General features: G+C 43.5%; 1 protein-coding gene across 2 annotated transcripts in view; it reads left to right on the top strand.

The window, feature by feature from the left end:
• Window positions 1-27,937, top strand: part of NKAIN1 (sodium/potassium transporting ATPase interacting 1) — a 495,005-nt gene that overhangs the window by 37,763 nt on the left and 429,305 nt on the right. Inside the window, exon 1 of one of the 2 annotated variants that reach the window (XM_086956849.1) lies at window positions 18,050-18,115. The exons of the other annotated variant lie outside the window; for it this stretch is intronic. The gene's annotated coding sequence lies outside the window, so the exon portion shown is untranslated. Of the gene's footprint in view, window positions 1-18,049; window positions 18,116-27,937 lie in introns of those variants that run through there. 2 annotated transcript variants of the gene reach the window in all.

Here is a 27,937-nt window from a genome sequence, read left to right as displayed (position 1 = left end):
CTGAAGGCAAAGCCGTTATTACAACTGACGCACAAAGGAGTGAGTGATCCGGTACCATGGGACAAAGACTGTTTGATGGCGTTTTTGCAGCTGAGGGAGGACTTATGTCGCGCCCCGGCTTTAGGAATGCCTGACTATACAAAACCATTTTTGCTTTACTGCTGCGAAAGAGAGGGATGCGCTTTAGCGGTTTTAGCTCAGATCCACGGAGATGCGCGTAGGCCAGTGGCGTACTTTTCGGCTACATTAGATCCAGTAGCCGCAGCGTTGCCCGGATGTCTCAAATCCGTAGCTGCAACGGGTGTCAGCATTGAAAGATCAGAAAGCGTAGTGATGGGACATCAGTTAGTGGTGTACGTACCGCATTCTGTGGAATTGTTAATGACCAGGACTAAGACTCAGCATCTGACGAATAGCAGGCTCACACGCTACGAGCAAGTCATACTGGCTGCCGAGAATGTGACCCTGAAAAGATGCTCCGTCTTGAATCCTGCTACTTTGATGCCACTTCCAAATGAAGTGGAAGATGAAATTTGTACAGATCATGACTGCCTCGATGTGACTGAACTATGCACCAAACCGAGACCCGATATCGTAGATGAGCCATTGACTGATCCTGATGAAATTTTCTTTGTTGATGGTTCATGCGTAAGAGACGATATTGGTCAGCTGAGAGCAGCTTATGCAGTTTGCACAATTACCAGAGTTGTAGAAGCCGCCTGCCTGGAAGGAGTACACTCCGCACAGGTAGCTGAAATTGTTGCTTTGACTCGTGCTTGCTTAGCAGGCGATAAACTTCGAGTCACCATATACACCGATAGCCAGTATGGTTTCGGGGTAGTTCACGATTATGGGCAGTTATGGTCTCAAAGAGGTTACATGACCTCCTCGGGTTCTCCCATTAGGAATGGAGAATTCGTGAGACTTTTGTTAGATGCATTGCAAGGTCCGTCAGCCATAGCCGTTGTCAAATGTGCTGCGCACACGAAGAACGTAGACTTTGTGTCGCAGGGCAACCGTTATGCCGACGAAGTAGCACGTTATTGTGCTGAACAGGGATATTCTCACACTGATGTGAAAGTGGGGGGAATTCAAGAAAGAACTGAATTGACGATGTTATTAGACACTGTAGATACGTGGGATGAGTTAAGGAGTGTCCAAGAGAATGCACCAGATAATGAGAAAAAGGGCTGGGAAACAGCGGGTTGTGAGAAAAGTGAGATGAATTTTTGGGTTTCTGCCGATGGGAGAGCAGTTTTACCAAATGAACTTGTTAGTCCAATGGCAAGGAAATTGCATGGATCAGCACACATAGGTAGAGATGCTATGGTGAGAGTATTCAGACAAACATGGTTCAATCCTAAGTTTAGAATAGCGGCAGAAGCAGTATGTCAGCGATGTGCGATCTGTCAGCAACTAAACGTGGGAAAGAGAACACCAGTCACTTTGAGTCACATAGGAAGGTCTGGGGGGCCTTTCAATAGAATGCAGCTTGATTTTATAGAAATGCCTCCATGTAACAGACTCAGATACGTTTTAGTGATTGTCTGCATATTTTCTAGATGGGTTGAGGCTTACCCTACACGTAGATGCGATACACTTACAGTAGCGAAACTGTTACTTAGAGAGTTGATACCGAGGTTTGGGGTGCCATCCTCTTTGGAATCGGACAGAGGAACTCATTTCAATAGCGAAATAGTGAAAATGTTGTGCTCAGCTTTGAATATTGATCAGAAGTTACACTGCAGCTATCGACCAGAAGCTTCAGGGATTGTAGAGCAGATCAACAGTACAATCAAGTCCAGATTGGCTAAAGTTTGTTCATCGACATCCCTGAGTTGGCCAGACGCACTTCCAGCGGTTCTTATGAGCATACGTAGCACACCTGATAGGAAAACAGGCCTCTCTCCACATGAAGTGCTAATGGGGAGAGCTATGAGATTGCCATCGGTTCCAACTGCAGCGCTAGTGAACATCACAGACGACTTGATCTTGGACTACTGCAAGGGACTATCTGATGCCATTAATTCTGTGTCCCTCCAGGTCCAGGCTGCAGAGGTTCCATCAGCACAAGACTTGTGCCATGACCTGAGTCCCGGAGACTGGGTCCTGGTGAAGAAGCATGTAAGGAAGAACTGCTTAGACGTGCGCTGGAGAGGACCGTTTCAAGTCATACTTGTCACAAATACAGCGGTGAAGTGTGGAGGCCTGCCAAACTGGATACATGCTTCACACACCCGAAGAGTGCCAACACCTCTAGAAGAAACAGCTACTCTCTCGGATGAGAATCCAGCGGAAAGTGGAGAAACCATAGAGGGGGAAAGCCAAGCTGTAGAGGTGATCGAAGAGGCTGAAATTGTGACAGAACAGGTCGACGAAGGTCAAGAGACGAGCGAGACCGAAGTCGTCTCAGGAGAAGACAGTAACTGGGAGACTGAATCGGAAACTGAACAAACTGAGAGTGACCAAGAGACTGGTCCAAGAACAAGGAGCAGAAAAACAAAGAGTGACGAAGCCAGTTGGCCGGAGAGAAAGAAAAGGCCAAGCTCGGAAGAAAATCAAGAAAGAACTCTTGTCCCGATCGCTGAAGAATCGGATCAGGAGGAAGAAACGACTGACTCAGGAACTGAGAGTCCACGAAGGTCAGAGAGGGTACGTGTGCCCTGCAGAAGGTACGCCACCCCAGAGTGGACTTATCTAGCAGATGTCTTGGGGACAGAAATCTGGGAGAGTGAAGAGTGTGAAAGTAATCGATCTCGATCCATTTGTGGCAGTGGAGATATGGATGTTGACGCCTGGACTCGAGACTGAGGGGTTACTGACTTTCACACTTCCCATACCCCCATACTTGAGTCGGATTAAAGATTTAGTGTTGAACAGATTACAATTTCCAACATTTGGTCATCAGATCTCAGAGGAAGAAGACAAAATCATTCGTTTTGAATTGTTGGAACTTGTTGCAAGAGCTGCAGGTGCAAGAATAATTGTTGATGCATAAAGACTTTTGTATATAAATTATAAAGAAGAAGATAACCTAGCGCCGAGTGGAAAGAAGAATAAAATTAGGGATTACATTTAGAGGACGGAGAAGGGTTAGGGTTGTCTGTTGTTAAAAATAAAGAGACATTTTTGCGAAAAAGAGACTTTGTTGATAAAAGAGCACTTTACAAACTGAAAAGAAAACAAGGCAAGCAAAGGACTGAACTGAAAACTTTTCGCAAAAGAAAGAGTTGCGTTGTTTTGACAACATGGAGAACGGCAACCCAAACAGAAAAGCTAGATGCATAATAGGTACACTTATAGCAGTAGTGATATCTCTCATAATTATAGTAGTGACAATATCATACATAGTAGGACATGAAACCGACACGGAAATAGCAGATGTAAAAATTGTAACGACTTTGAAACCTGCTCTTGTGGGAAAGAAGGAGGAGAGCAATGTCATACGTGAAAAAGCGTTACTAGCAGATGAAACTCGTAGATTACACGTAGACGAGTCACAGGGAAACTTTAGGTCAAACGCATATGCCAAATTATTGTACGAATATATCGATGCCATGGAGGCCAAGGATTGCTATGTATGTATGCAATTACCGGCTTCTGTAGATGAAGGGATTAGATATCATCATCTCCCATTGACTTATGGGATAACATGTAGCTTACTGCTTAGTATATTTTATGGTAGAGAAGGATTCGAGTACTACTTTTCAAATTATGATTCGGTACTGCCAGAAGTTCCGAATTATAAGCAAATGAATAAGTGGGACTATTACAAAAAGGAGGATAGACTAGCAAAGTTCTTCCTTCCTTGGGATACGTTAGATACATCATACGCACGCAGAAATAATCTGACTTGCAAAGTGTCAGAGATCGAGAAAAAGTTCATAGGACAAGTAGATGATCGATACAGAAGGCAAAAGATTCTAAAATTGTCAGGACAGTGGAAAACTGATTGGACCGAAGAAGAGAAGGCACATAAAAAGAAAGGTAGCAATGGTCCAATAGCATTGGATAGAACGCAGAAAGGAAAGTTATGTTTAACTCGGAGCAAGACATATTATGAAAGTGAATTCGTAGGTGAAGTGAATTGCGAACATGCTTTTAGACTAGAGTATTATACGAAGGATTTCATGAAGGAGATGCAAGTGATTCCTAATGTATATTTTGTATGTGGGAGAAATGCCTATGTAAAACTACCTGACAATTGGTATGGTTCGTGTTACTTGGCAATTGTCTTCCCCAAAATATATCATGCAAAGGATTTAGCAGTCATAGAAAGAAAGGCTTCGACAAGAACGAAAAGGGAAGTAGGAGATGCAGAAATAGTAGGAGACGTATTTGGAGCGATGTTTCCTATGTTAGGTTTAATACTTAACGATGTTAAGATCAGGAGACTAGCTACAGTCGTGGATAGATTATCTGCGAGTACTGCAAGGTCATTAATGTTAATAGAAGGTGAGATGCAATCGATCAGAGCAATGGTTCTTCAGAATCGACTTGCTCTTGATGTAATATTAGCAAAAGAAGGCGGAGTTTGTAAATCTTTGAAGGTTCAGGAATGTTGTACTTATATTCCTGATAATTCAAAACCACTTGAGAAGGTTATAAGAAACATTACACAGATTCATCAAGAAATAGAAGATTTGACAAAAATAAATGTTTGGGAAAAAGTAGGTAATGGAGTAGGAAAAGTTGGGAGTTGGTTTGCCAACCTTGGCAAAAATATTATATGGTACATATTAAAACCTGTATTAATAGTATTAATTTGTATAATCACATTGTTAGGATTTGTGAAATTATATAAATGGTATAAGGCGAACCGGTTACAAAGATCTATGAGAGAACAAGAAAGGAGATTGGCTGTTTTACAAGATCAACAGTATAAAAGTTTGAGAGCACTTGAAATGATGAAAAGAGGAAATGATGTAACTAGTTCGGTTTAAAAGGTGTTATTCAAATTGCTTTTAGTGATGACTCCTAAAAGTCATCAAAGGGGGGAACTGAGAGAGCGCAATTTGAACAGAAAGTATATTGTAGTCATATTTAGACGCATCTATTATAAACGTAGGAATATTGTGTAACGTGGGAATGAAATGCATATCGTGATGTGAAGCGATGTCTATAGTGTAAAAGTCAAACAGAAAAGTGACGACATGGTATAGGAAATGTATAACTATATTCACTTTAGAATGTATTAGATTTAGAAGGCCGTATACGTAGTGGGCTAATGTAGAAATGCTTACGAACAGTAGAACGTGCAGAGTAGAATTCATGTACGTGTGTAACTTTAAATGCAGAAACGGCAAGAGAAATGTAACATGGAGAAACGTGCAAGGAGCATACACATAACAATGTAATCAATGAGAATATAAAGTTATGTTTCATGTATAGGCTTTATATTCTATGTATTAAGTTATACTCTACGAAATTGTATTTTAGCTAAGATGTATTCACACACGAACGAAGGATTTGCTAAAAGCGTTCATATATAAATGTATGCTAAAGGTTATACTGTGTAGAAGAGGTTTGTAGGAATGTTAGAAGAGTTTAGGTCATTTGTGATTATAACCTGACTAACCAAGGGTTCGCAAGAGCATAGTCCAATGTATGTAATTTAGTGGGCTCACAGGAGTCGTGAATAGTCTTCACATGATGGTGCGAGCCGAAGAGTCTAGCATTTGTTAGATTTAAGGTGACAAATGTCGAACGAAGTTTATTGCCTAAACATGAGAGGAGGCGATTGGAATTTGAGCTTTGTTTTTGAATGACCATTCACAGGATCTAGTAAGGTCAAAGAAAGAGTTATAATGTTAAGGTCTTGTTTAAGGTTATCTGACTTTGGACGAAAGTGTCAACTAAAAGTCGCCAACAAGAAGATGAAGATGACATCTAAAGAGAAGGGTCAACCTAACGGACGACGCAAAGAGATGAAGCAATGGAAAGAGCCAGAAACTGACATCATCGGGGAAAGTCCGAGGTGGGCGTCAAAGGGCGTTCCACCCACACTGTGATTGTGTATTTTAGGGACAGCACCCCGGGGAGGAGGTAGCAATTGGCAATTGGAGATTAGGAACAGCGAGGGGAATTGCTCAGAGCGAGGCAAGGGTAGATGCCTTGAGCAGATGCGCTGAGAGAGATCAGAGCGCAAGGGAGCAGTAGGCCGAGGACCCTTAGAAGAGCGGATGGGTAGGCAGAGAGGGTACTGCTTCTTAAACTCAAGTTACCTTTAGAGGCTAAGAGAGTTTGAACTTCTTTGAAGTCAAACTGCTGACACCTTTTTAGGGTACCAAGGAATTTGCGAAATAGGGATGTCACCTAGTATAGAGTAGGGACAGATTTAACTGGATGATTTTCTCTTTCTATAGATGACGCAAAGGAACCACTCTACATCGAAGCTTTAAATTGCTGATTAAGGAACTGATTTTGTATTTTGTATACCTTGAGATTTATCTTGAGAAGATTGTAATTTGCATTCAAATTTGACTTTTATATAAAAACCTTAAAACTTTATCAGTTGTAAGTGGTTCTTCAGAGTGGCGTTATTTAATGGGGTTTAACTAACCTATGTGGGAGTTGTCTTTTACTCAATGACAGATATTAGCGGTCCAAAATCACGAATGAGATAAATTATTAATTCGATCATAAATTGATACCAAAATCTCATTCCCCGCAACACCAAGCGTCACGCGGGTCCCTTCTCTTGGCCACCCAGGGAAGCCCCTTGTCGTATCTTTCGCCAGGCAACCAAGGGGGGTAGAGGGTGGAACCGGGCACCATAGGCAGAAAGGGTGCCTCACCTCTTCAGCTGGCAGTCTTCATATGGTCCCCCGGAGCTCACTGCCGCTGTATCCTAGGGCACTGGCCCTGCACCCCCCACCACAGGAAGTCCACAACCGGCTCTAGAGGCCGAGCCATTGCCCCCTCGCTGTTGCCCTCCTCCTCCTGCGACCCACAGCGCTCCTGATGTGGCGCCCGTGTCCCGGTGGGGGTGCAAGCCTGTCCTCCAAACCGGGCTATGTCCTCCGCCGCCACCCCAAGTCGATTGGGAGCCTCCTTCTGGCCCAGTCCTGCTCCCCACAGGTATAGTGCAGCGGGGGGGGGGGGCCAAAGCAGATCACACACGCTCCCTCCGATGGGTCGCTCCGATGTAGGCCTCCTCCCAGCGTCACCTCGGCCTCCCGGAGCCCCAGATGCTCTCTTTAGCCTCTTATGTGGGGGGGACCCGGGGGGACCCGCCCGTGTCGAGGCACAGTCCAGTGTCAGGGCGTCTCCCCCTCTCGCACCCTACCCCGGCAAGGAAGCGGAGCAGGCATCCCCCGGGTAGCCGCGGCCTCAGGCCGAGTAGCGATGCCACCGCTGGCAGCGCCCTCCTGGCCGTCAGCCCTCACCTTGAGCAGCCACAGGTCTCCGTTAGGCCGCCAGGTCTAGCCCGATGGCCACCACTCCTCCAGGCCGGCACCTCAGCTTCTCCGGCCCGACGTGGCTCTATGCCGGGCCGCCGATCCACTGCCTCCTCCGAGACCAGTCTGTAGGGCGACACGGTCCCACAACCCGGGCGCCCTGCAAGCAGCAGCGTCACCAGGCACTCTGCGATGCGGGCACCGTTACCGCGGCACCATCGCGCTCCAGGGGCTCTGCTCTGAGCTCGTCCTCACCGCCTCACGAAACAGGGTCTCCCGACTCTCAGATCGCCCACCAAGTCCGCCGGGAGGGGTCAGGGACCTCCGTGGATGTTATAATGTCGATTTGCAAGACTGTGGGCCACCTTAATATCAGTCGCATCAGTGAAGAGTGCCAGAGCTATGCAGGCACACGTCCTACTCGGCCATGTTGTTGGCCACGCCCCCTCCGTTAAGGAATATTGAGGTCAGAGTGCATGCCTATTCTTTTTCAGGACTCTCTGGGTGGAGACCTACATGAGTGTCAACTTGGTGAAGAAGCATTGGGAGAGAGGAAATCGCTACATCTGTTTAATTATTTCCATTCAGCCCCTACACACCCACAAGAATAAGAAAACTCCTCACAATTCATTCCTTTCTATTTAATAAAAAAGCAATCAGTGCCCCTACTAATCGTATTAATATAATTGTTATTCTTATTAATCAGAAGGCAGTTCTAGTAGTCAGAAAAGAAACTATCCATGCAAGGCATTAACAACACCATTAGTTATTTACAAACATCACAAAACTATGCATTCCATATTATAAATAATTAGCAAAATTAAATGTAGAAATAAAATTCATAGCATAATATGGTTCACAATCCCAACAAAAGGAATCTTAATGTTTGTTCATGCAACATCCATTCTCTCATATCCACACTTCACCCACAGTCACACATAAACACCTTATATTAAAGCAAACAATTGCAAAAGTCATTTTATATAGAAAAGATCATCAAAATCTAGAAATCCCATGTCAACTCTACATTTCGTCTGATCGTTGGTATTCGGCCATCATCAGGGCATCGTAACTTGTATTTCTTGGTTTACATCTGAATTATCTTTATCTTTATGTTCTCAGATTTCCACCATATTTCCTTAAGTCTCACCCCACAAAGGTTTTCAGACTCAAAAGATCACTATATTTTTCTTGTTCACACCCCAATTGTTGTTTTTTTTCTCTTTTTTTGCAGTTCAGATTCTATGCAGATTATTTTGTATGATTATTGTATGTGAAGTGGTTTATTTTCATCAGATAATTGCTTGTCCACCACAGGCAGACACTTGTGGTACCACTTTGTGTGTATACCCTTCGTTATCCCTCCAATGTGTCACAGCACCATATGGGGCAATACAAATCCTTCTGTGCTCTACAATTTCCATTCCTTCCGGCGCACCCTTGTAGTTACTACACAGTTCACAAGGGCAATAACAGAAGCTGGAAACCACTGGGCTATCATGTACATCTGGTTCGCAACAAGCAATGACTAAGGGTAGCATCTCTGTAAAAGCTTCTTACCTGGCCCTTTTTCGCTGCTGGGACAGAGCGCCAGGAGTTATGGCATGAGATTTGTTTCACGTTCGGGGGGGGGGGGCGCTTGCACTTTTTCTGCCTGTGCTTCACCTGTTCTGTGACAGAATCATTGCTGGATCTGTTATGTGTATCAGACTGGGGCTTGCGCCACTCTCTTGTGTGAGGGAGGCCTTTTCGGCAGCTGTCTGTGCTAGAGGTGGGCAGGCCACTGAAGGCTAGAGCCAGATGCCCAGCTCTGGCTCTTCTCGAGGTCCACCAGGGTCCTCCAACACAAGACGAGCCGTGCTTTCATGTGGCCTCTGCCTAACACTGATGTTCTACCCTCATGCACCAAGAATTAAAAACAAAGAACACATCTTTGACGTTAGAAAGGAGAGAAAGTGTTAAAACAATCATGGGGATCATCACCAGGACATTGATAATGCCTAAACAATATATACCTTTGTAGCCAATAACAACCACCCTAAGGATGTCGGGCAGGACAATAATGGATAATCAGAGAGTCGAATAGATAGTGGGATCGAATCGCCGTCGACCTCTATGTACACCATATACCTTTAACCACATGCGCGCTGTGCTTATTCTGCTGGTATGCTGACATTTTAAAAATCCCATCCTTCATGACGAGCTGGGCTCGTCATCAGTGTTTGAGGAGGCTACACCATGACGAGCCCAGCTCGTCATCAGCCTCGAAGGGGATAATGTACACCATGTGTTATATGTGTGTAATGGTGTGACTGGAATTTCTGTTGCATTTTCATCCACAGGAATCTGAAGTTCTTTTGCCTAAAAGCCTTGTGTTTTCTGTTTGTGACACTCTTCACCATGCCAATATGTATGTGGTATGTGGTAGGGTACAGGCTTGTGCCCTGCTACGAAGAATTGTCGAAGGAAATTCTTGTGTATTCTTTGTGAATAAGGAAAAAGATTGAGACCTCTGTCCGGCTGGACATGTCCAAAACCAATATAGTATCCTTTGTGTCTATATTGATTACTGTTTTGTATTTTAATAATGCATGGGACCACTGTTGTTTTCGAAAATATGTTCCCCGAGGTCCTTTGCTGACTCGTAAGGGTGCCCTTGTTTATTTCTAAATTTATGGCAAGTAGGACGCTACTCTGGAACCCATAAAGGATTAGTGTTGAAAAAATTTGTATAGTGAAGTATGAAGTAATTTGAGTGGTGGATATGGTATTCAGTTATTATTTGGATAGAGAAGGGTAGGTTGCGAGATAGAAGAGGGAAAGAGGTTTGGATTTATATAGCGCTTGATACCCCTTGATAGGGTTTTGAGGCGCTTCATTGGCGAGTAGCACACTACTCTGGAACCCATAAAGGATTAGTGGTGAATTAGTATAAAGGAATATGGAAATTGAGAAGTAAAGATGTTAATCTGTTATTTTGATTGAAAATGATAGTGGAGGGACAGAAGAGTGAGATTGATTTTTTCTTTTTTTTTTTTAGGTCATAGCAGGCTTTTGGATATGTAAAGGGGCTTTTTGAGGGGAAGAGTCTGAGGGAAGAGTTTATTAAGGTTTGTTTTGGGGGATCTGTATAGTAAAAAGAGGTGTCAGATGATGCAAGGAGGGGTAGAGTAGGAGAGAGTCTAGAAAAGGTTATTTTGGGGATCATAGTAGTGGTATGGGGTATGGGGTTTGGGATAAATGAGAGAGTAGATGTAGAGGATATATTGATATATGTAGAGTGTGAGAGATAGGGCAGTGCTTTGGAAATAGAAGTAGAATAAATTTGAGATGAGTCAGAGGATATATTGAGAGAAGTATATGCGGACAAATAGGTAGTGCATTTGAAATGCTAAATTAGAAGAAAGTGATAAATATATAGATCCATAAGTACATTGAAAGCATATAGATGCATAGAAGAGGTAGGTATATATAGATTAAAGATATTGATAAAGGTACAGGATGAGAAATAGGGTAGTGCATTGGATATGCTATTTCAGGAGAAAGGAATTAGACACACAGATCCAAGTACATGAAAGGTACATAGATGAACAATGGAACTAAGTACATGTAGACCAAAGATGATTTTTATTTATTTATTTATTTATGTACACCAACATAATTATTCTACATATTTATACAAAGCAATACACAACGATAGGTACATATCTATAGTGAAAATAAATGCTTACATACAGAGGAATATGCTGTAAATTTCTGTTAGCTAATGTTGCTTATGTGGGGAAGAGCCCATTCTTGAGTAGTTTTCTGAAGATAAGGTGGTTGTCGGTGGATCTTATGTTGGGGGGTAAAGAGTTCCATAGTTTGGCTGCTTGAACAGAGAAGGATGTGCCACCCAAGGGTTTTTTCTTATATCTTGGGATTTTGAGACGAGATGCCCCTTTAGAGCGTAGGTTCCTTTGTTGAATGTGTTTGGTGACTTTATTCCTGAGGAAGGGTGGTCCCATTCCATGTATTGCTTTGTGGGTGATACAAAGTAGCTTGAACATGGATCTTCTGGCAACCGGTAACCAATGCAGGGCTTTCAAGGCAGGTGAGATGTAGTCTCGCGGTTTGATATGCAAGAGTAGTCTGGCAGCAGAGTTCTGAATCCATTGTAGTCTTTTCATGGTCGTTAAAGGTGATCAGTGGTAGAGGCTATTGGCGTAATCGAGTTTGGACAACACAAGGGAGATGGTAGCTTGGCCCTTGTGTGGAAATCCCAAATGAGGGAAAATTTGTTGCAGCGTTTTTATAGTGACAAAGCTCGATCTTGCTAGTTGGACAAACTAGCGCCTCCTTTTTCTTCATTATTAGCTATGAGGGCACCTTCATATTCAAAGGTTCGGCATGTGCATGGTTAAACACCCTTGTGTTTGATATAATGAAGTATAATTTTGTTCCATGTATAAAACAGCCTAGTCCACATTTAGGGTACAGATGACAAGTGACTTGCCCCCTAATTCATCACTGGAATTGTCAGGGCGAGGAGCTAGCAAGAATGTGTCTAAGTTAATGTGTAAAAACGATCACTTTTAATAATTACCTCTCGATGCAGCGATGTCATCTGATAAAACAAAGAGAAATCCTTCTGCATGTTAAAAAAAGGCACTCTTTGTAGTTTTGAATCATCTGTATTGTATTTTTTCATGATGCCTGTTGCATGATTTAAGTGACAACTATTTTCAAGGCTTGGCTAGTGCAAGGGGTCTTAAATCCAAACCACAACCTTGATTCGAGACTGGCTCGGATCTCCCTGTTAATTTGTTAGCTCCCTAGTCTCTCATTGGCGGCTGGCATCTACGGGGGAGTGGGTGTGCACTTATGCAAATATATATATTTTTTAACTTACCTGAGCCGCTGACGCCCTCCGACATCTTCAGCTCTGGACCTTTTCTGAACTGGATGCTGCAGTGTGGGCACCAATCCTGGTGATGCTCTCATGCTGTGAGAGCAGTGCCCTGATTGGACAGATCAGCCTCACTCGGCGCTTCCCTGAAACCCTGAGGCCTGCACTTACTCTAACCTGACAGTCTTAAGACAGCTGCATTAGAGGTTTCAAAGTGCGCATGTGTGCTGACCATCGCAAGATGGCCTGCCAAAGGGACATGCACACTTTGTAAGTGCATAGCCAGCCCACCATCCTCCCTGCTTCTGTCATTGAGCGGCTGCCCCGTCCCTGTACGGGATGAGGTACCTTCCTGGTGAAACAGCCATTATTACTCTCCCACCTTTGTTCAGAGTAATTGGGGGGAAAGCTTGCACTACATCTGTCTGTGCTGTTACAGGTTTGATTGAGCACAAGTTGCACTGTTGCACTTGTGATTTGGGAAAGTGAAACCTTCACTATTGCTGCACTTCTTACGATGCTAAAAGTCTTATGCCGGTACTGTCTATGCTATACCTGTTCTGTGTTTTTGAACATCAAGCCTTGACATCAAATGTATATTCTAGAAGCATCTACAGCATTGCAAATAAATAACAGATTATTTTAAAATAAAACTGCATAATGCCTATACCTATCCTATATCTGCCATAGGTGAGCCCCTACATGATAATGCTACCATAACTCACGCGGGTTAGGTAAAGAACCAGGAGATCAGAGCAGCGCTCAGTGATTATTTACTCACTCAGGTTAGGTTGAAGGGTCTCAAGATCTTGCTCTACTCCACAAAATATGACTGTCTGGAAAACCCTCATCTTCCAGTCACATCACCCACACGGGTCAGGGCCCAGGGAAGGTTGGCATTCTCTGGATACATCCACAGTCACCGACTTCAGTCTTCTGACAATAAAGTACTGTACCAAGAGGCCAAATAACTGGTTTTCTCTGTGATATACAAATCTCACAAGTATTTTAGGAAATCCGCATACGTCTGAAAAGGGAGACCTGTGATAGCAAGCTAGAGAAGGACACAGAGGAAAGGGGCAAAGGCAGTGCTTAATTTGTAAAAAAAAAAAAAAAAAAGTACCAGGGCACTTGTTAGGAGGCTATTGCAGCTGTAACCACCCATTGCCCCCTCCACCTGCACAACTACTAACCAGCACACTCCTACAAGTGTGAAAATCCAGAATACTGCAGGCCCTTAAAGTTATAAAAATAGTTTGGGGGAAGGTATTAGTCAATTTTACTGTACATTGAACCAGTAAGCAGCTACTGTTGCACTAATCTCTACATTTAAAAAACATCTCTACCATGTGGCAGATTGTCATCAATTCCGGTCAATTAAGTGCTGGTGCCAGCGCTGGAAAGCAAACCACAGGCTCAAATTAAGCACTGGAGGGAGGTTACCGGGGTGGAACAGGGAAATGCTGACCTGAGCAAACCCTAACTACTGAGATACTCATATGTTTTGCAAACCTTGACAAAAACTTAAATCTGCTGTTCAAGGGTTACACTTATCACCAATCAGCAGCATGTTATTGACATCTGCTTAAGCAATCAACCCAATATACCACACACCCTCACATGCACACTCCATCGACACCGAATACAATGCAGCTCTGCTCCTTGCAGCAGAAGACCCCACACACAAACTGACAACGCCAACACAGGTTAGGCGGAGGGTGAAGAGAGCTGCGCCATCACACTAATACCTCTCACAACACCTCTCCTAGGTTTGACCAGGTCTCAAAGAACCACTCAGACCTCTCTCTTGTCACACAACTGCAGAGCACAACACATTTCTTACTACATTGGGCACTGTCTATTCATGGACAGCCGCAGAAGGGTTACCCTCTATTGGCAAGCCTAGAACTACAGACCTTTTTTGCTTGCATAGAAAAACACTAAGGTGCTTTATAATTGGCAGACATGTGGTAAATAAAACATGCATAACATAGCATTTGAAAACACTCAATGGGCTCCTCTCTACTTGAGGCGTTTTGGTGCTGATGTTAAATATCTAGAGAGCTAGAGTGAGAGATCAAGAAGCTACATTCACCTGGAAAAGCTGTATCAATGCTTCTAATAGGCATCCTATTGAAGCATTCCACCGACCGAAATATTACTCCTTTCCTCACAGCTCTCGTGAGGAAACGGCCTAGGAATGACCTACAGTACTCAATGACAGTAGAATGACCAACATGAAGAACTTACTTAGTTGATAAAAAGTTCTAGCATTGAATCATAGAGGAAAGCAGGCTAGAGACACCTGTGTAGAGTTCCTACATGAATGTCATAGTCATTGTCAACATCTCAGCTGTAGAGTCTGTCGCTCTACGATGTTGCAACCTCAAACTAGGTCACTCCAAAGATGGAGGTTAAAGGCAATGAACATCCTACTGTTCTAGAGTGCAATGCAGTAACATCTTCAATGGCGGGCTCCTCAGCATGTTATTATTAAACAATATATTGTGTGACTAACAGGGTGTGTAGGAAGAGAGGGAAATGAGAAAGTCCCTCTTCTACATAAATCTATGTATGCCCTTGAATCTTCGAAGACGTATATAGGTTGTTATTATAAAGCATATGTGCTTTCGATTGACCACCCAAGACAGTTCATGGCCAGGGAAATGGAGAAGCTACTCTTATGGTGCTTTTCTTATGCTAAACGTAGATAAATGACCCCTACCCTTATAAAGTTATTTTAATTAAATGTGCGATGGCAGCCTCCATACACTGTTGCCACTCACTAAGTATCCTGCCGATAAGTGACAATGCTCTACAGTTGGAAACCTACAAGAAACAGAGAAGCGACTCACTTTGAAAAGCTCAAACATTGAATCTAAAATGAGACCACCAAAGCGTATCATCACTTTACAACATTTCTTACTTTTTCTTAATTTCATTACTTTTCTGAGTGTGGACAAGGCCAGTTTCTGCTTTAGAGCAATGGACATATTTGTGAAAACACTCCACAACAGAGACTGTGACTTCCATTAGGCCCAGGCAGAAATCACTTTTTTTTTTCTTGTGGAAATGCACACTTTTCATGAAAGTATTCTTGCTATATAAAATGCACGTTAGTGTTTACCCATGTGAAAATTGTAAAGGAAGTAAGTACCCCTCACATTCCAAAGTCATGTCAGATACCTGATCACTGTACTTTCCTTATAGTTTCTAAATTCAAGCGAAGAATGTCGTACAAGCAACAAATGCAGCAATGGCACAAAACATTTTCTGCTCAAACATGTGTACCTTAGATAAAACCTGAGCAAAAATAAGATTACACTTGCCTAATAAAAAAAATGTTAAGCCTAATTTCCATCCAGCATAACTTCTAAATGGAGACAGGTAGCATGTCTTGAAATTGCATACACCTAGTGCACCATCGTCACCTGTAAACTCAGGACGTTAGCATGGGATTTTGAAAAGTATGACTTTAGAATCATCAGGGCTATCGCTGATAAGATTGTTCCCTAAGCAGTGAGTGAAAATTAGACCTAGGCAAGATTTTCATTACTCAGGCGTGTATCGCATAATTGGCATTATGTGTTACTCGTGACACAAAAATTCCGAAATTACACAAAATTCTGCCACGTCGCATAATTTCAAGTCTGTTTAGGTAAAATTCCTATTGTGGATGCAAGGGAACAACATGAACGAACAGTGTGGGAGCTGCTGTGATTTACAGCACTTATATTTTTTTAGCTAAAATATAGCACTAAATGCCAGATTAGCATTTTGTATCATTTTGTGTAATTTTTCAAAAATGTTGCATTATTATCCAAAGGAAGTGTCCATGGCCAGGTACTAGGCGCAGAAATTAGGTAGATGGTCGACATTTTAACAGACATCTGTGCAGAGGTTACTTTTTTGCGACCTTCACGAAGTTCTATGAAAAATGCTGCTACTTTGCTAATTAATAGTTTACACTTTGCTATAAATTCTTGGCGATTGTGACATTTGCAATAATGTATGTCACACATATCATTTTTATTAACGCTAACAAAATGTTTCTGTATAAAATATACCTTGCAGAAACCAGGTACTATTGTTTTTCTTGGCAGTAGCAAAATGTATACGAAACTTTTCAAAAGGTAAATTGGCAGAGGAAATTCTTTACACCTTTTCCAACATGGCAGTATTCATTGAAATGAAAAATGATCTCACTGTACATAGACAATTATTGTTTAATGCCAGAGAAACTTTGCACTGTAGATGGTAAAAATTGAAACTTTACAACCTTCATGAAAGGTGAAAACCCTAAACATCGCAAAACATGTAATGGGTTGAAAATGTTCACACACACCAGCCTATGTGACATAGAAAGTTTTGGCCACTCCAATAGTGAAGTGATGGAGACTCGGTGACTAGGAGGTGAAAGAGTTATTATTCTTATTATAAAAGAGTCGACATAGTGAACCCTACCTGAGCCTCTGTCCATGTAAATCTCTGAATAAGTAGCGTTTCAGCAGCATCTTCACCTGGCTGTATCCCTGGCTCAAAAGTAAGCTGGGAAGTACTGGCATTGGTTAATGTACCGATGTAGTAAGGCGCCCTAGAAGAGTTGCTGGTGAGTTCTGCGTGCTTGCAAAACAGAGTGGCCAGATGTAACAAATCTAAAAGCTGGGGAAATCCATAAACATAGACGTAGGACTACAATGCTTCATCAACTGAGGGGCACAGACTGACATAATTGGCAGTGCGCACCAATACAAAAAGAGCAGAAACTGAGGAAGAACTAAAGGGAATGAAAAGAAACGTGTATATAACGTATCGAGTGCATTGATTAAATTGCTTTTTCATAAGGGCTGCTAAACACGTGAAAACGTGCCTCCCTCTGCGTTCAGTCTACTATCTCTGAAAACCGGAACAGGTGGTGAACACCGGGTATAACCGGTGCACATGGCCCCTCATGTACGCATTAGCATGTATACTTCTGCCTCGCGCTCTTAGGTGGGCGCCCGGGTCCCAGCCTCGGAGCTTGTTTACAAACCAACAAACCGGGGGAGAGGCGACGCGCACAATTAGAGCGACCGGAGCAGCGTCGCGTTGACAGCGGCTGGCCGCCCGACGGTTCCTCCTCCTGCTTCTGTTTTTAGCAAGCAGAGCCTTGTTGTGGGAAGAAAGGCGCAGAGGCTCGGTGGGCCTTTGTGGGGGGCCCGCCTCAGAAATCCCCGTGGGAAGGAATGCCGCTGCTCCTGCACGCTTATTACTGGGAGTCTTCCCACGGTGGGAGGGGGCAGGAGCTTCTGAAGTTGGTGGTGGTAGGGAGCCGGGGCCCCGTCCATTGATGTTTCGGTGTTTTCTGAAGCGCCCCAGGATTTACCAGGGATTAGGGCCTACGTGGCGTTGGCACGATGCTGGCAGCGGCGTGGGCCTGCTGGCACCGCCTGGAGTGACGCGCCTGTGAGAAGGCAATGCCGTGTGTCACCGCCAAGTGATGGGAGAGGATGTAAAGAAACCCCTAGCAACCGCTGCTTCGCCCGCCTCCCGCAGCGGTCGTGTCCGGGTCCTGACCGGAAGCAGTGCACAAAGGATTGTATGTGTTTGTGGTGGTTAGCCTTTGCAGGCGGATGGAATGTGGCCAGCCTCCCACTGCAGTAAAGTCTTGTACAGAACACAAGGGTTTTCTAAAACATCCCAGTACTGGAGACCACCACATTGACGATGCAACAATACCCACCTGGCAACAGTAAGAGCTTGACACAGCTACCTGCAGCCCCTCTGGTGCGGGGGTGAGGGGCAGTGCTTGAGGGAGCTCACATTCAGCCCAAAGCCAATTATATCAGTGAGTCACGGGAGAGTCAGGGGTTCCTCGTCACAGTCTGCTGGGGGGAAGCGGGTGTCCCATCCTTGGTGTTACACCACTGGGCAACATAAAGATACACTGCGTAAGGAATGGTATAATTGTCATGGTTATCTCTATTGCACAACCAAAGTGCAACATGTCTGTGATTGCTGACCTTGTTTAAGAGGTGTCCCTTCTCGTGAATTATGCTTCAAACAATCGAATTTTAAATTGGGCCTTCCTCTGCCTCAAGTCTTGCTTGATTTTGGGTTAAAATCATCGATAGAAATCTTTGAAATGGCACTGTGTTGTGTGCACAGTATCAGTAATGTTTCTTTTCATTGTACTTGGGGCCACTGAAATTATGTAGCAGGGGGGGACAACATTGCTAGCAGGTTTTTAGTAAATTATGTGGCAAGAAAAGGTAAATTATGCAGTATAATACGGCACATTTTGTGAATGTACTTCATTATTTTTACTCTTTTTTTTTTTAAATCTGCAAATTTTGCGGCAGATGATGGATAATATGCAGGGCAACTGGAATTATGTGATTGTGCAGTCATGGTGATTTTTGCATAGTTGTAGATTTGAAGCATTTGCCACATAATCCATCATCTGTGGCATAATCTGCAGATTTTAACCCAAACAAATTGTGTTTCCAGCTCAATTGGTTCAAAAGTTACTAAAAATACAGTGACACATGTTGCCTTACAGTGAAGGCCCTTCGAAAAGGTTGACTAGCTAACATTTTTTTGGCCAGACAGTGTTAACAAGTTTGGAAATGACAAAATAATGAAGTACTATCACGAAACGTGTTGCATTATGCTGCATAATTTACATATTTTTACAGCATAATTTACTCAACCCTGTCGATTGATAGGTCCTTCATCTGCCGCATAATTCCAGTGGCCCTAATTATATGTCACACGCGCCAAATGTGCGAAGATCGCAGTGCTGCACAATTGTATAAATCCAGTGGGCTTGGATATATTGAAACACTGGCAACGACCGACAGGTTCATCTAGCAAACCCAGCAACTGGTTGTTCTCACACTGTCGATTTTATTCTGCACGTCTACCTTGATGATGAACCCCAGCTTTAGTGGATGGGTGGGTGGATGGATAGATGGATGGATTTGCCCACACTCTTCAGAATTCTCTCAGGGATTCAATCAAATGATTGGGAGGTTACTACCAACGGTCGCTCACTTAGTGCCATTCAAGGTCAGGTTCAAAAAGGGGTTCTCTTGACTTTGCTATCACACCCTCTGTTCTATAAACCTAGCAGTGGTGTCCTTATGACCGTGGCGACTCCCCCAATGGAACGTGGGGGCGTCGCCCCACTGCTTTCTCGCAGTGCAAGAAGGCAGAAACATTAAATGGTAAAACTACCATTTTATGTTTCTGCTTCTCGCACTGAAAGCAGAAGTGCCTGGAGTGCCTGGTTGTGGGAGGGCGGTCCCGCTTCAGGGAAGGTGGGTAGTGGGCTAGCCCAATGGTTTGGGCACTGACTGCTTTGGTCGGCCTTGGGCCGGCCAAAGCAGTCATGCACACTCTCCCTTTTCTCTATGTAGGCCAGCCTACATAGAGAAAAGGGCCTCCGATTAGGCTCCCGGCTAGGGCGCCTTGCACATGCACCACACCAATCTGAACGCTGCCATTGCAACATTGTGATTGGCTTAGGGGAGGGAGGGAGGCTGCCTGCTTCCTGTCCTGTATAGAGAGGAGATGCAATGCAATGCGGGACCTGAGAAGATTCCTGGTGTTTCATTTTAATTTTATTTATTAAATTAAACCCCCACCTCCCTGCGCGACCCACCCCCATGTAACCTAAACTTTACAGCTTGCCCGAGACCAGTTTCGAGGTCCAAAAGTGATAGCACATGTTGCAGGCATAATTCTTCAAGTGCGGAGGGAATGCAGTCACGTCCTAGACCCCGTCTGGGGCAGAGCTCATGACCTGATGTGAATTATACACTGGGACAGGGCTCAGGAGAGCTAAGCAGTGGTGTGTGCACCCATTCACCACAGAACTTTCAAGGCATGGGGCAAGGATTCTCGGGGCTTGAGGCCTGCTGGAGTCTCGCCATCCTCTTAACAATCACATTTCGGCATCACATTCTGACATTTTGCAGTACTTTGGCACCGTAGGTAAAGGGCGCCCTAAAGAACCTATATGACATCACCTAGTCTCTCGGAAGTGCAGCCCCATGCCAGCGAGTGGCAGCCACTGTGACGTGACACAGTGCACCCCGTGGTCAAAGAACAGAGTGAACTGCAGAGGTTAAAGATTAAAGATGGCAGGATGCACCCTCCAGGCTGATCGTCTTTGCTGTTCAAAGTGAAACTTGGCCCAACGTGCCTCTCATCGAGGGTAGAACCTGGCACAGTCCGTACAGAGTTAAACAAGGAACAATGTACTCCTTTACAGATTCTGCCACTTTATAGCATTCGTCCTGGACAGGGTTCAGGACATGCAGTTTATGACAAACATGGCAAAATGCACTTATTAAACCTGTGGACAGTCAGAACTCATAGTATTTTACACCAAGATAAACACACCCAGACACAACCCTCAAGCCCACACCGCCCGCTGCCACACTCCTCCAGGGATGTAGCCACTAGCCAGCATGTTCAAACAGTACACCTGACCCCCACTCCACCCAGACACGCCCTCTGTGCTTTACAGCACTTTCTCAGGGTACTGCAGTTGTCAAGCCAGGCAGAGCCATCGATTGCCAGGTACCAAACTATTATTACTTCTTCCAAGGACTCCCCTCTAGTGTGCATCCTCCCTACATTTTTAATAAGGCAGTAGCAACAGAGCTGGAAAGACGCCCTTTAATTCCAGATAGTGCACGTATTTAACCGTACACCTATGCTATGGCTCTGCTGCTTCTGCATCTTGGAAATGGGTCTTAAGTGCTTGTTCCACTATGACTGCTGAGTGGCCCAGTCTTAGGGGTGACTCCTTCAGCTTGCCCTGGATTTTTAACTAACTGTACATTGCATTCTGATATTTGTCATGAATCTTCCTATTTCATTACTTTGCATTGCAATTTCATCTAATTTGTGTACTGCGCATCTACCACTATTGTAATCTCGCAGCACGCTTTCCGTGTCCAGTTAGTTGCAGGCCAGAGTATCCTTGTCTTGTCTGATTGACAGCAGCCTGGAACCCGATATATTGGAGTTTGCAAGAAAGGGTGGGGAGAGTGTGGTTGAAAATGAGACGTAATGAGAGTATAACTTTAAACATGCCCATATTAGGCTTACAAATAGGTTTAAAAAAATGAGGGCACCTGGAGGCATTTCAGTTCTGATTCTGTCTTATGCAGGAAGTCTAAGGCTTACTTTATTTAATAAGATATACAGTAGTTGTGTTGCAAGTACATTTTGAATTTGTACTCAGTTCACTCAACAGTCAGGTGTGACTCTGGTAATACTGTCAGACTAAGTGCATTGTTAAATGAAGGAATCCGTATGCACCATGTCTGACCCACTCCCAGCAGTTATTCTGTAATTGTGCTTTAAAATACACGCTGCTGAAAAACAACACATGGAAAGGTCAGGGGCTGTGGGGTGGTAAAAGCCAGACAATTGCAATCACTTCATCTCATCCACAGAATTGAGAAAACTGCACAAGGTGAAAATCAGATCGTACTTTTTTCATTTTTAAAATAAATCCAAAAATGAAAAATACATCTGTGCAGCCATATTTATGGATATTTACATTCCCACAGAATCCTGCAGGCATGCTTAATATTGTTTTAATGCTATTTTACTGAACATTCGAAGAAAATGCTGTGCTTAATTGTATTATAAAGTTTTATCAAACAGCACTGTCAGCCATACACAGGTATCTCCCAACAGAGTTCAACACTCACAGACAGGATTTGCCTTGCTTGACTTTCATCAATGTGGTGGTTTCAGATACTTAACATGTAGTCATAGAAAGGAGTCAATAGCAACTGTCAAGCACTCTCAACAGTATGCAGTGCACAGTAAAATGGAAGCCACAACCAATATTGTGTAAAGTAAAAAAGCTCTCAGTGGCTTATCTTGAGTATTCTTGAGTCGTAGCAAGGGTGCCATGGATTTATTGCAAGAAAGAGAAAAGGACCCCTCTTGCCCTAAGATGGGTCACACTTATTAATGCTAGAGAGTCATAAATGAAATGCCTTTACTGTGTTTAGTATTATGAAGTTCTGGATACGTATATATTAGCATGGTAAGAAGGGACAGCAAAACAGTGCAGGCATCGCGGGATGGGATAGCAAACATATGCTACAAGGCGGCATGCAGATGAACACAGAAGAGAGATGTACAGGGCTGTGCTGCTGCATGACAGGGACCTAGAAAGGCAATGAACATAGAAGAGAGATGTACAGGGCTGTGCTGCTGCTTGTCAGGGCAATAGCAAGGCAATGAACAGAACAGAGAGATATAGCAAGGCGATGAACATAGAAGAGACATACAAGGTTGTGCTGGTGTTTGACAGGGACATGCCAAGGAAATGAATATAGAAGGGAGATGTACAGGGGTGTGATGCTGCTTGACAGGGAAAAAGCAAGGCAATTAGCAATTGCTTTATTAACCTTCCTGCTTTCTCAAATTTGCTTGAAAATGCACCATTTGTTCACTCTTTTTTTCAAAATGTTCTCGGGGGACAATCGCCCCAAACCCTCCGTAGGTTGTTCGAGCTCGCTCGCTATGCTCGCTGCAGTGCAATAATTATTTTACGCCTCACCACTTTCAAATCTCACCAGCCGCCACTAAACCGTGGACACATTCCTGTGACACCACAGCCTACCTAGTAGTACACATTTTTACCATTGAAAGCACATTCCATTCTCCATTCCCGTCTTCCACATCATTATGAAGATTCACATTTTGTCATTAGTCAATTCATTAAAAGTGAATAACTGCCACACATCTGCTCTTTACTTTCCCCTTTTAAGGTCTTGGTTAGGAAAGCTTTTGAGTGTGACCAGGCAGATCTATTATATTCAGTGCATAACATGTGATTGGAGTGGGACTTGGGTCAAACTTTTGCTTGTGATTGGATGCTTTTGTGGTCTATCTCATGTTGTGCTGTCTTGATTTCGTATTTTTCCCTAATCTTCTGTCTGCCTGCTAGCATTAAGGGTTGACTGTGTTCTGATTGGGTGAGTTGAATCCTTCCACTGTATACCTCACAGCCTTTCTTTTTAGTAACCAGCAGTCTGAGTGCGCATGTGTTTCTTTACTCTCCCACCCTGTTTTTTTCACTGCCCTCTCTCAAGCTCTCTCCAAAAAGATGGGAAATTCCAATAGCGCTGCCTTTTAAAGCAAGACCTATTGGCTTTGCCGAAGCTTGTCTTGTCCACTCCCCCTGGTTCCCCGGTCTTTACACACTCTCTTGCCTGCGCCCCCTTTCTATGCCATTTCACCCAGTCCCTCTTCTCTCATCTGCTCCCTATGCCCCTTTTCTCCCTCCTGCTTTGTTTCTTTTCTCCTCTCTGCCCTATTACTAGATGTTTCCTGCTTTCTTCTCTCCACTCTCCATTCTCCCCTTCTCTCCCTGTCTTCCTCAGACAAGCCGCTGATCTTCTCTCAGCGCTGCATCAGCGCAGTGTCCAAGGAGCTGCCCCTGTAGGAATGGCTTGTAGTGCATACACTGTTGGCTGGGGCTGAGCGTACAGGCGCGCAGCAATCACCGACACCAAACCTACAATATATGCTCACGCCCCATCCCACATATCACCAGGCATAACTCTCGCCTGTCAGCACTCCCAGCATGTATTAAAGGTGTATTTCACCAGCCTGAGACACGCTTGCATTAAATCACCAGGGGCAGCTAATCACAGTCACTCAGCAGAGCGGAGGTGGCTGCACATTACACTAGGAGCCTAGACAATCGTAGCGTGATTGTTTGCGTATATCTGTGCAAAGCCGCAGCCACCACAAAAACTTGAACATCGTGTCTGGATACCCTCTCAGGGGATTAGTGCACTCTACAAATATGCATAACATAACGTATTTTCGGCACGTCCTTGTTCGCATACTGTCTTCAGCCTGCTTAGGCCTCGCCACCTTATCCACCCGAGGTGCAGTGGTGTAACAAAACTTAAGGAGTCCCCCCTGCAAAGTACATGGAGACTCTGGACCCAGTCAGGAGATCCCAGGCCAGAGGCCCTGCGCCTGTGTACAGTGTTGGAGGGAGTTCCCTGGTGCTCAGCGGCCCCCCTGCACTGCAGGGGCTGCGGGGGCTATTGTTACGCCACTGCAGAGGTGTCTATTGTCGTAGAGAAGTGCCGACTCCATAACAGATTTTTAGGATCCCCACCGAAATGTAATTAGATGCAATAATTTAGATTCTTTGTAAGTACATTTATGGTATTTGGATATCCTGAAATTTTGTCATGGATCCAACTCTTATGGACCTTCATTGGACTCCCTTGTGCTGGAATGTGGCAAAACTGCACCATTCTGACCTCTGCCCTCAGTGCGGAAGAATCTGGAACTGAAATATTATGCAACCATGGCTTGAACTTTAATAACTATATCGATAGAAACAACGTTGTTGAGTTTAAAGCGATCTCTATTAAGAAATTAATGGAAAGCCTTTTTAATTTACTTTACCAGCATAATGATTTTTACTTAATAATTCAGCTAAATCATTTCAATTCACATATCACTCGGAAATAAGAAGTAGCATTTGACTACAGCACTCAATGATTAAAATAATTTTAAAAAACTAGGCCATGAGAGTGTATGCAATATTCCACAGCTTGAGCAGAGCTTGTTGAAGTGTTTGTTTTTTAAGTGGTGCCCAGCCACTCCCTGCTGCAGTGCATATGCTTAGCAGACCCTGCAGCCTGGATCAACTTTTGTTTTGCACATTAACGCCACACCTATTAGCTTTGCCAATACTTGGAACAAAAGTAGGAACACATGATAGCTTTCTGTGTAGAACGTGCATTAAAGAATTGAGCGTGGCAAAAAGTGTGATGACCGAGTTTACTTTTCAGACGTAAAATAGTCCCTCATGCTTTCCGATGGAAGCACTTCCTAGAAAGCAGAATGGTACACCAAACAGCCAATAGCGTGATACCTGAGAAATGTATTCCTTTGGGCTATGCCGAATCCTGTCCTGGTTATTTAAAAATTGGAAGCAATAGCACTTCCAGTAAACTGTGCTTACAAATAGAACTAAAAGTCGCTGCATATCTCTCAGTCAACCATGATTGGTTGTCACACTCCTTGTACTCATGTCTACCTCCCTAACATGGATGGCTCTTTTTAGAGCCTTAAGAGATTCTTTAGTGCGGTGTAAGGCTTGTAAAGGTGCTGCCAGGAGCAAGGTGGGCGGCGTAAGAGTGTGCGTGTTTTCCCATGATGTCTCCACCCCCAGAGGCCGCGTGCATAGCAGCCTTCTACGACAATGGATTGGACTAATGTCGCGTGTCATTGGCGCACGTTACCTCACAGCCTCCCTAGCACAGAGGCAGGCAGCCATGCTCCCAGCAGCACCGGGAGGTGAACAGGCATGCACTCCCTAGTTCAATAGCTGCCGCATCTCCCCACCCGAAATGATCTGCCCATAACCTCATGCATGAATCACTGAACCGAGAAAAGCAGCACTTTCTGTAAAAAAAGGTATAGTAATTTTTGGGGAAATCTGTCTTTTCACGGAGTTGTCTGTGAAATGTATACACAAATGAAGCAGGGATAACAAAGCTACAAATACTGATCCGTAGTTTGATGTGAGATGGATGTGGGATGAGGTTGGACCCCCCCCCATAAAAACATTCCCATAAGGGAATGTTCTTCTGCTCAAGTTTATTCTTGCATTTTCTTACTCAATACAGCATTCGCCTGTTACCCAGGCAAGAATATCCACTCGTGTGTGTTTTTAAGTGAATTTCACAAATTTTAAAACTGTATGATGAATCCTAATTATGATGGGGAATAGGGGATGTCCATGTGTTCCTTATGTGGGAGAGGAAATTGGTGGTTCTGACAGGGATCTAGTTACATTCTTCAGGCTGGAGTCGTTAAGGTTAATATACTGGTCATGAAGCCACACAAGTGAAGTATTTTTCAGTAATCAAATTGTGAGACAGTCCTGGGGTGGTCTGTTACTGCTGCTCTTCCTGTGGCAAGGGATGTGCATGAGGGCCCTAAAGACGATTAAAGGCATCATGAAAAACAGTGTATGACTGGGAACTCGTCGAGACTATCAAGTCCCTGATACGAATATTGCGTGTTTGTCACACGTGTCACATGCACGTCACATGTATTGGAGTGTGTCTGTGTGTGCATGTGGGTATAATGTTTTTGTCCATAAGAGCCCCACTGTTGAATTATTCAGAAGCGGCCACTGCAGAATTAAATTGCAGGGCTTCACCAAGATCAGCAAACCCTGGCTGATAAATTATGTAGAATCTGCGATGAATAATTCATCAGCAGATTCCAATGTCGTCATTCATGGATCCCACAGTGGATTTGTGAATCCTGTACCCACGACTGCACTTTTAAATGGCAAATGAGGATCTAGAACAGTGTTGTATGTCAGAATATTGCATGCAGAATCATACTCTGACTAAATACTGTGCTCTAACTAGTATTTACACAAATATTGTTCCATTGAGTGTAGATTGCATATTCTTATGACATATCCCTAACTTCAATGGAAGGACATGTTTTCTGTAAATTAAATTTAGGACACAATATTAATATAATACGATATTCTGATAGCGATAATCTAATACAACATTCTAAAACAACATGTCTGCCACTGATAGGTACGGGTTACTGCCAAAACATTCCAACTTTGTCCCAATCATTGCACTGTAAAAAGGTGTCTGTGGTGTGGGATTCACAGATTCAGACCAGAAGTTAAAGATCCAGCATTATGATGGATTTCACCTAAAGTTTAAGGACTGGCAAACAATCCAAATATCAGCTTGTTGCTTGAATTTCAGTTAAAGTCAGTGCATCCGTTACCAGGAATATTTGTGCACAGAAAGTGATTTCTTGTAAAAATGTTACCTCAAAAATATGGCCTTAGACAGCGATTTTACCACGCTTGTGGGATTTTGCCAAATAAAAAAAATATTAATTTCATTTTTAGTAAAATGGAGTTATATTGTCTACTGATGTACCTATCACTGTAAAAACAAAAGAAATGGATGGTAAATAACATATCCACAATGGGTTTCTGCACCTCACGTTTTCACTCATTAACAATTTAGAATGTGTTTAAGGTATTTGTTTAAAATGTTCCAAAGCTACTCAGATTCGATTAATTCATGTGAGGACTGTGACCCAATTCCTTCCAATTGATGGCTAATTCACAACTAGTACCAACATTTTCCATCAACGTTAATACAAATATTTTCAATTTACTGGTCATACCTGGGACTGCCATTGCAATCCTAAGTCTTTTTCAAGCAATCGAAAAGTGTACAGACATAATTATTGAGAAAGTCAGTGCTAAATATATGTTTAGAATACTCCTTGTTTGCCATACTTTGTACCAAATATGTACATTTTCTGATCCAGAGGCTTATTGCTGAAACTATCCATTCCTCTTTTCACTGTGTCAGAAAGAACTGGATGCAGACAATTTAACTTTATTATGTATTGCCAGTTGAGATTATTGCTGGCTTGCTAAATAAATGCAAAAGATTTGGATGTAATTGTGTCATTCATATACGTCACCAGCCTTTCTCCATGTTGGCCACTAACAGACAGGTATTAAGATGACAGACTGCAAGTCAGGCTACCAATATTCATAAGCCACCTTTTTTCTGCTTATCAAATATTGGCCGTAGTT

The sequence above is a fragment of the Lissotriton vulgaris genome, chromosome 2_1 (assembly GCF_964263255.1).
Source record: "Lissotriton vulgaris chromosome 2_1, aLisVul1.2, whole genome shotgun sequence".
NCBI lineage: Eukaryota > Metazoa > Chordata > Amphibia > Caudata > Salamandridae > Lissotriton > Lissotriton vulgaris.
This window is presented reverse-complemented; position numbering and strand designations above follow the sequence as displayed.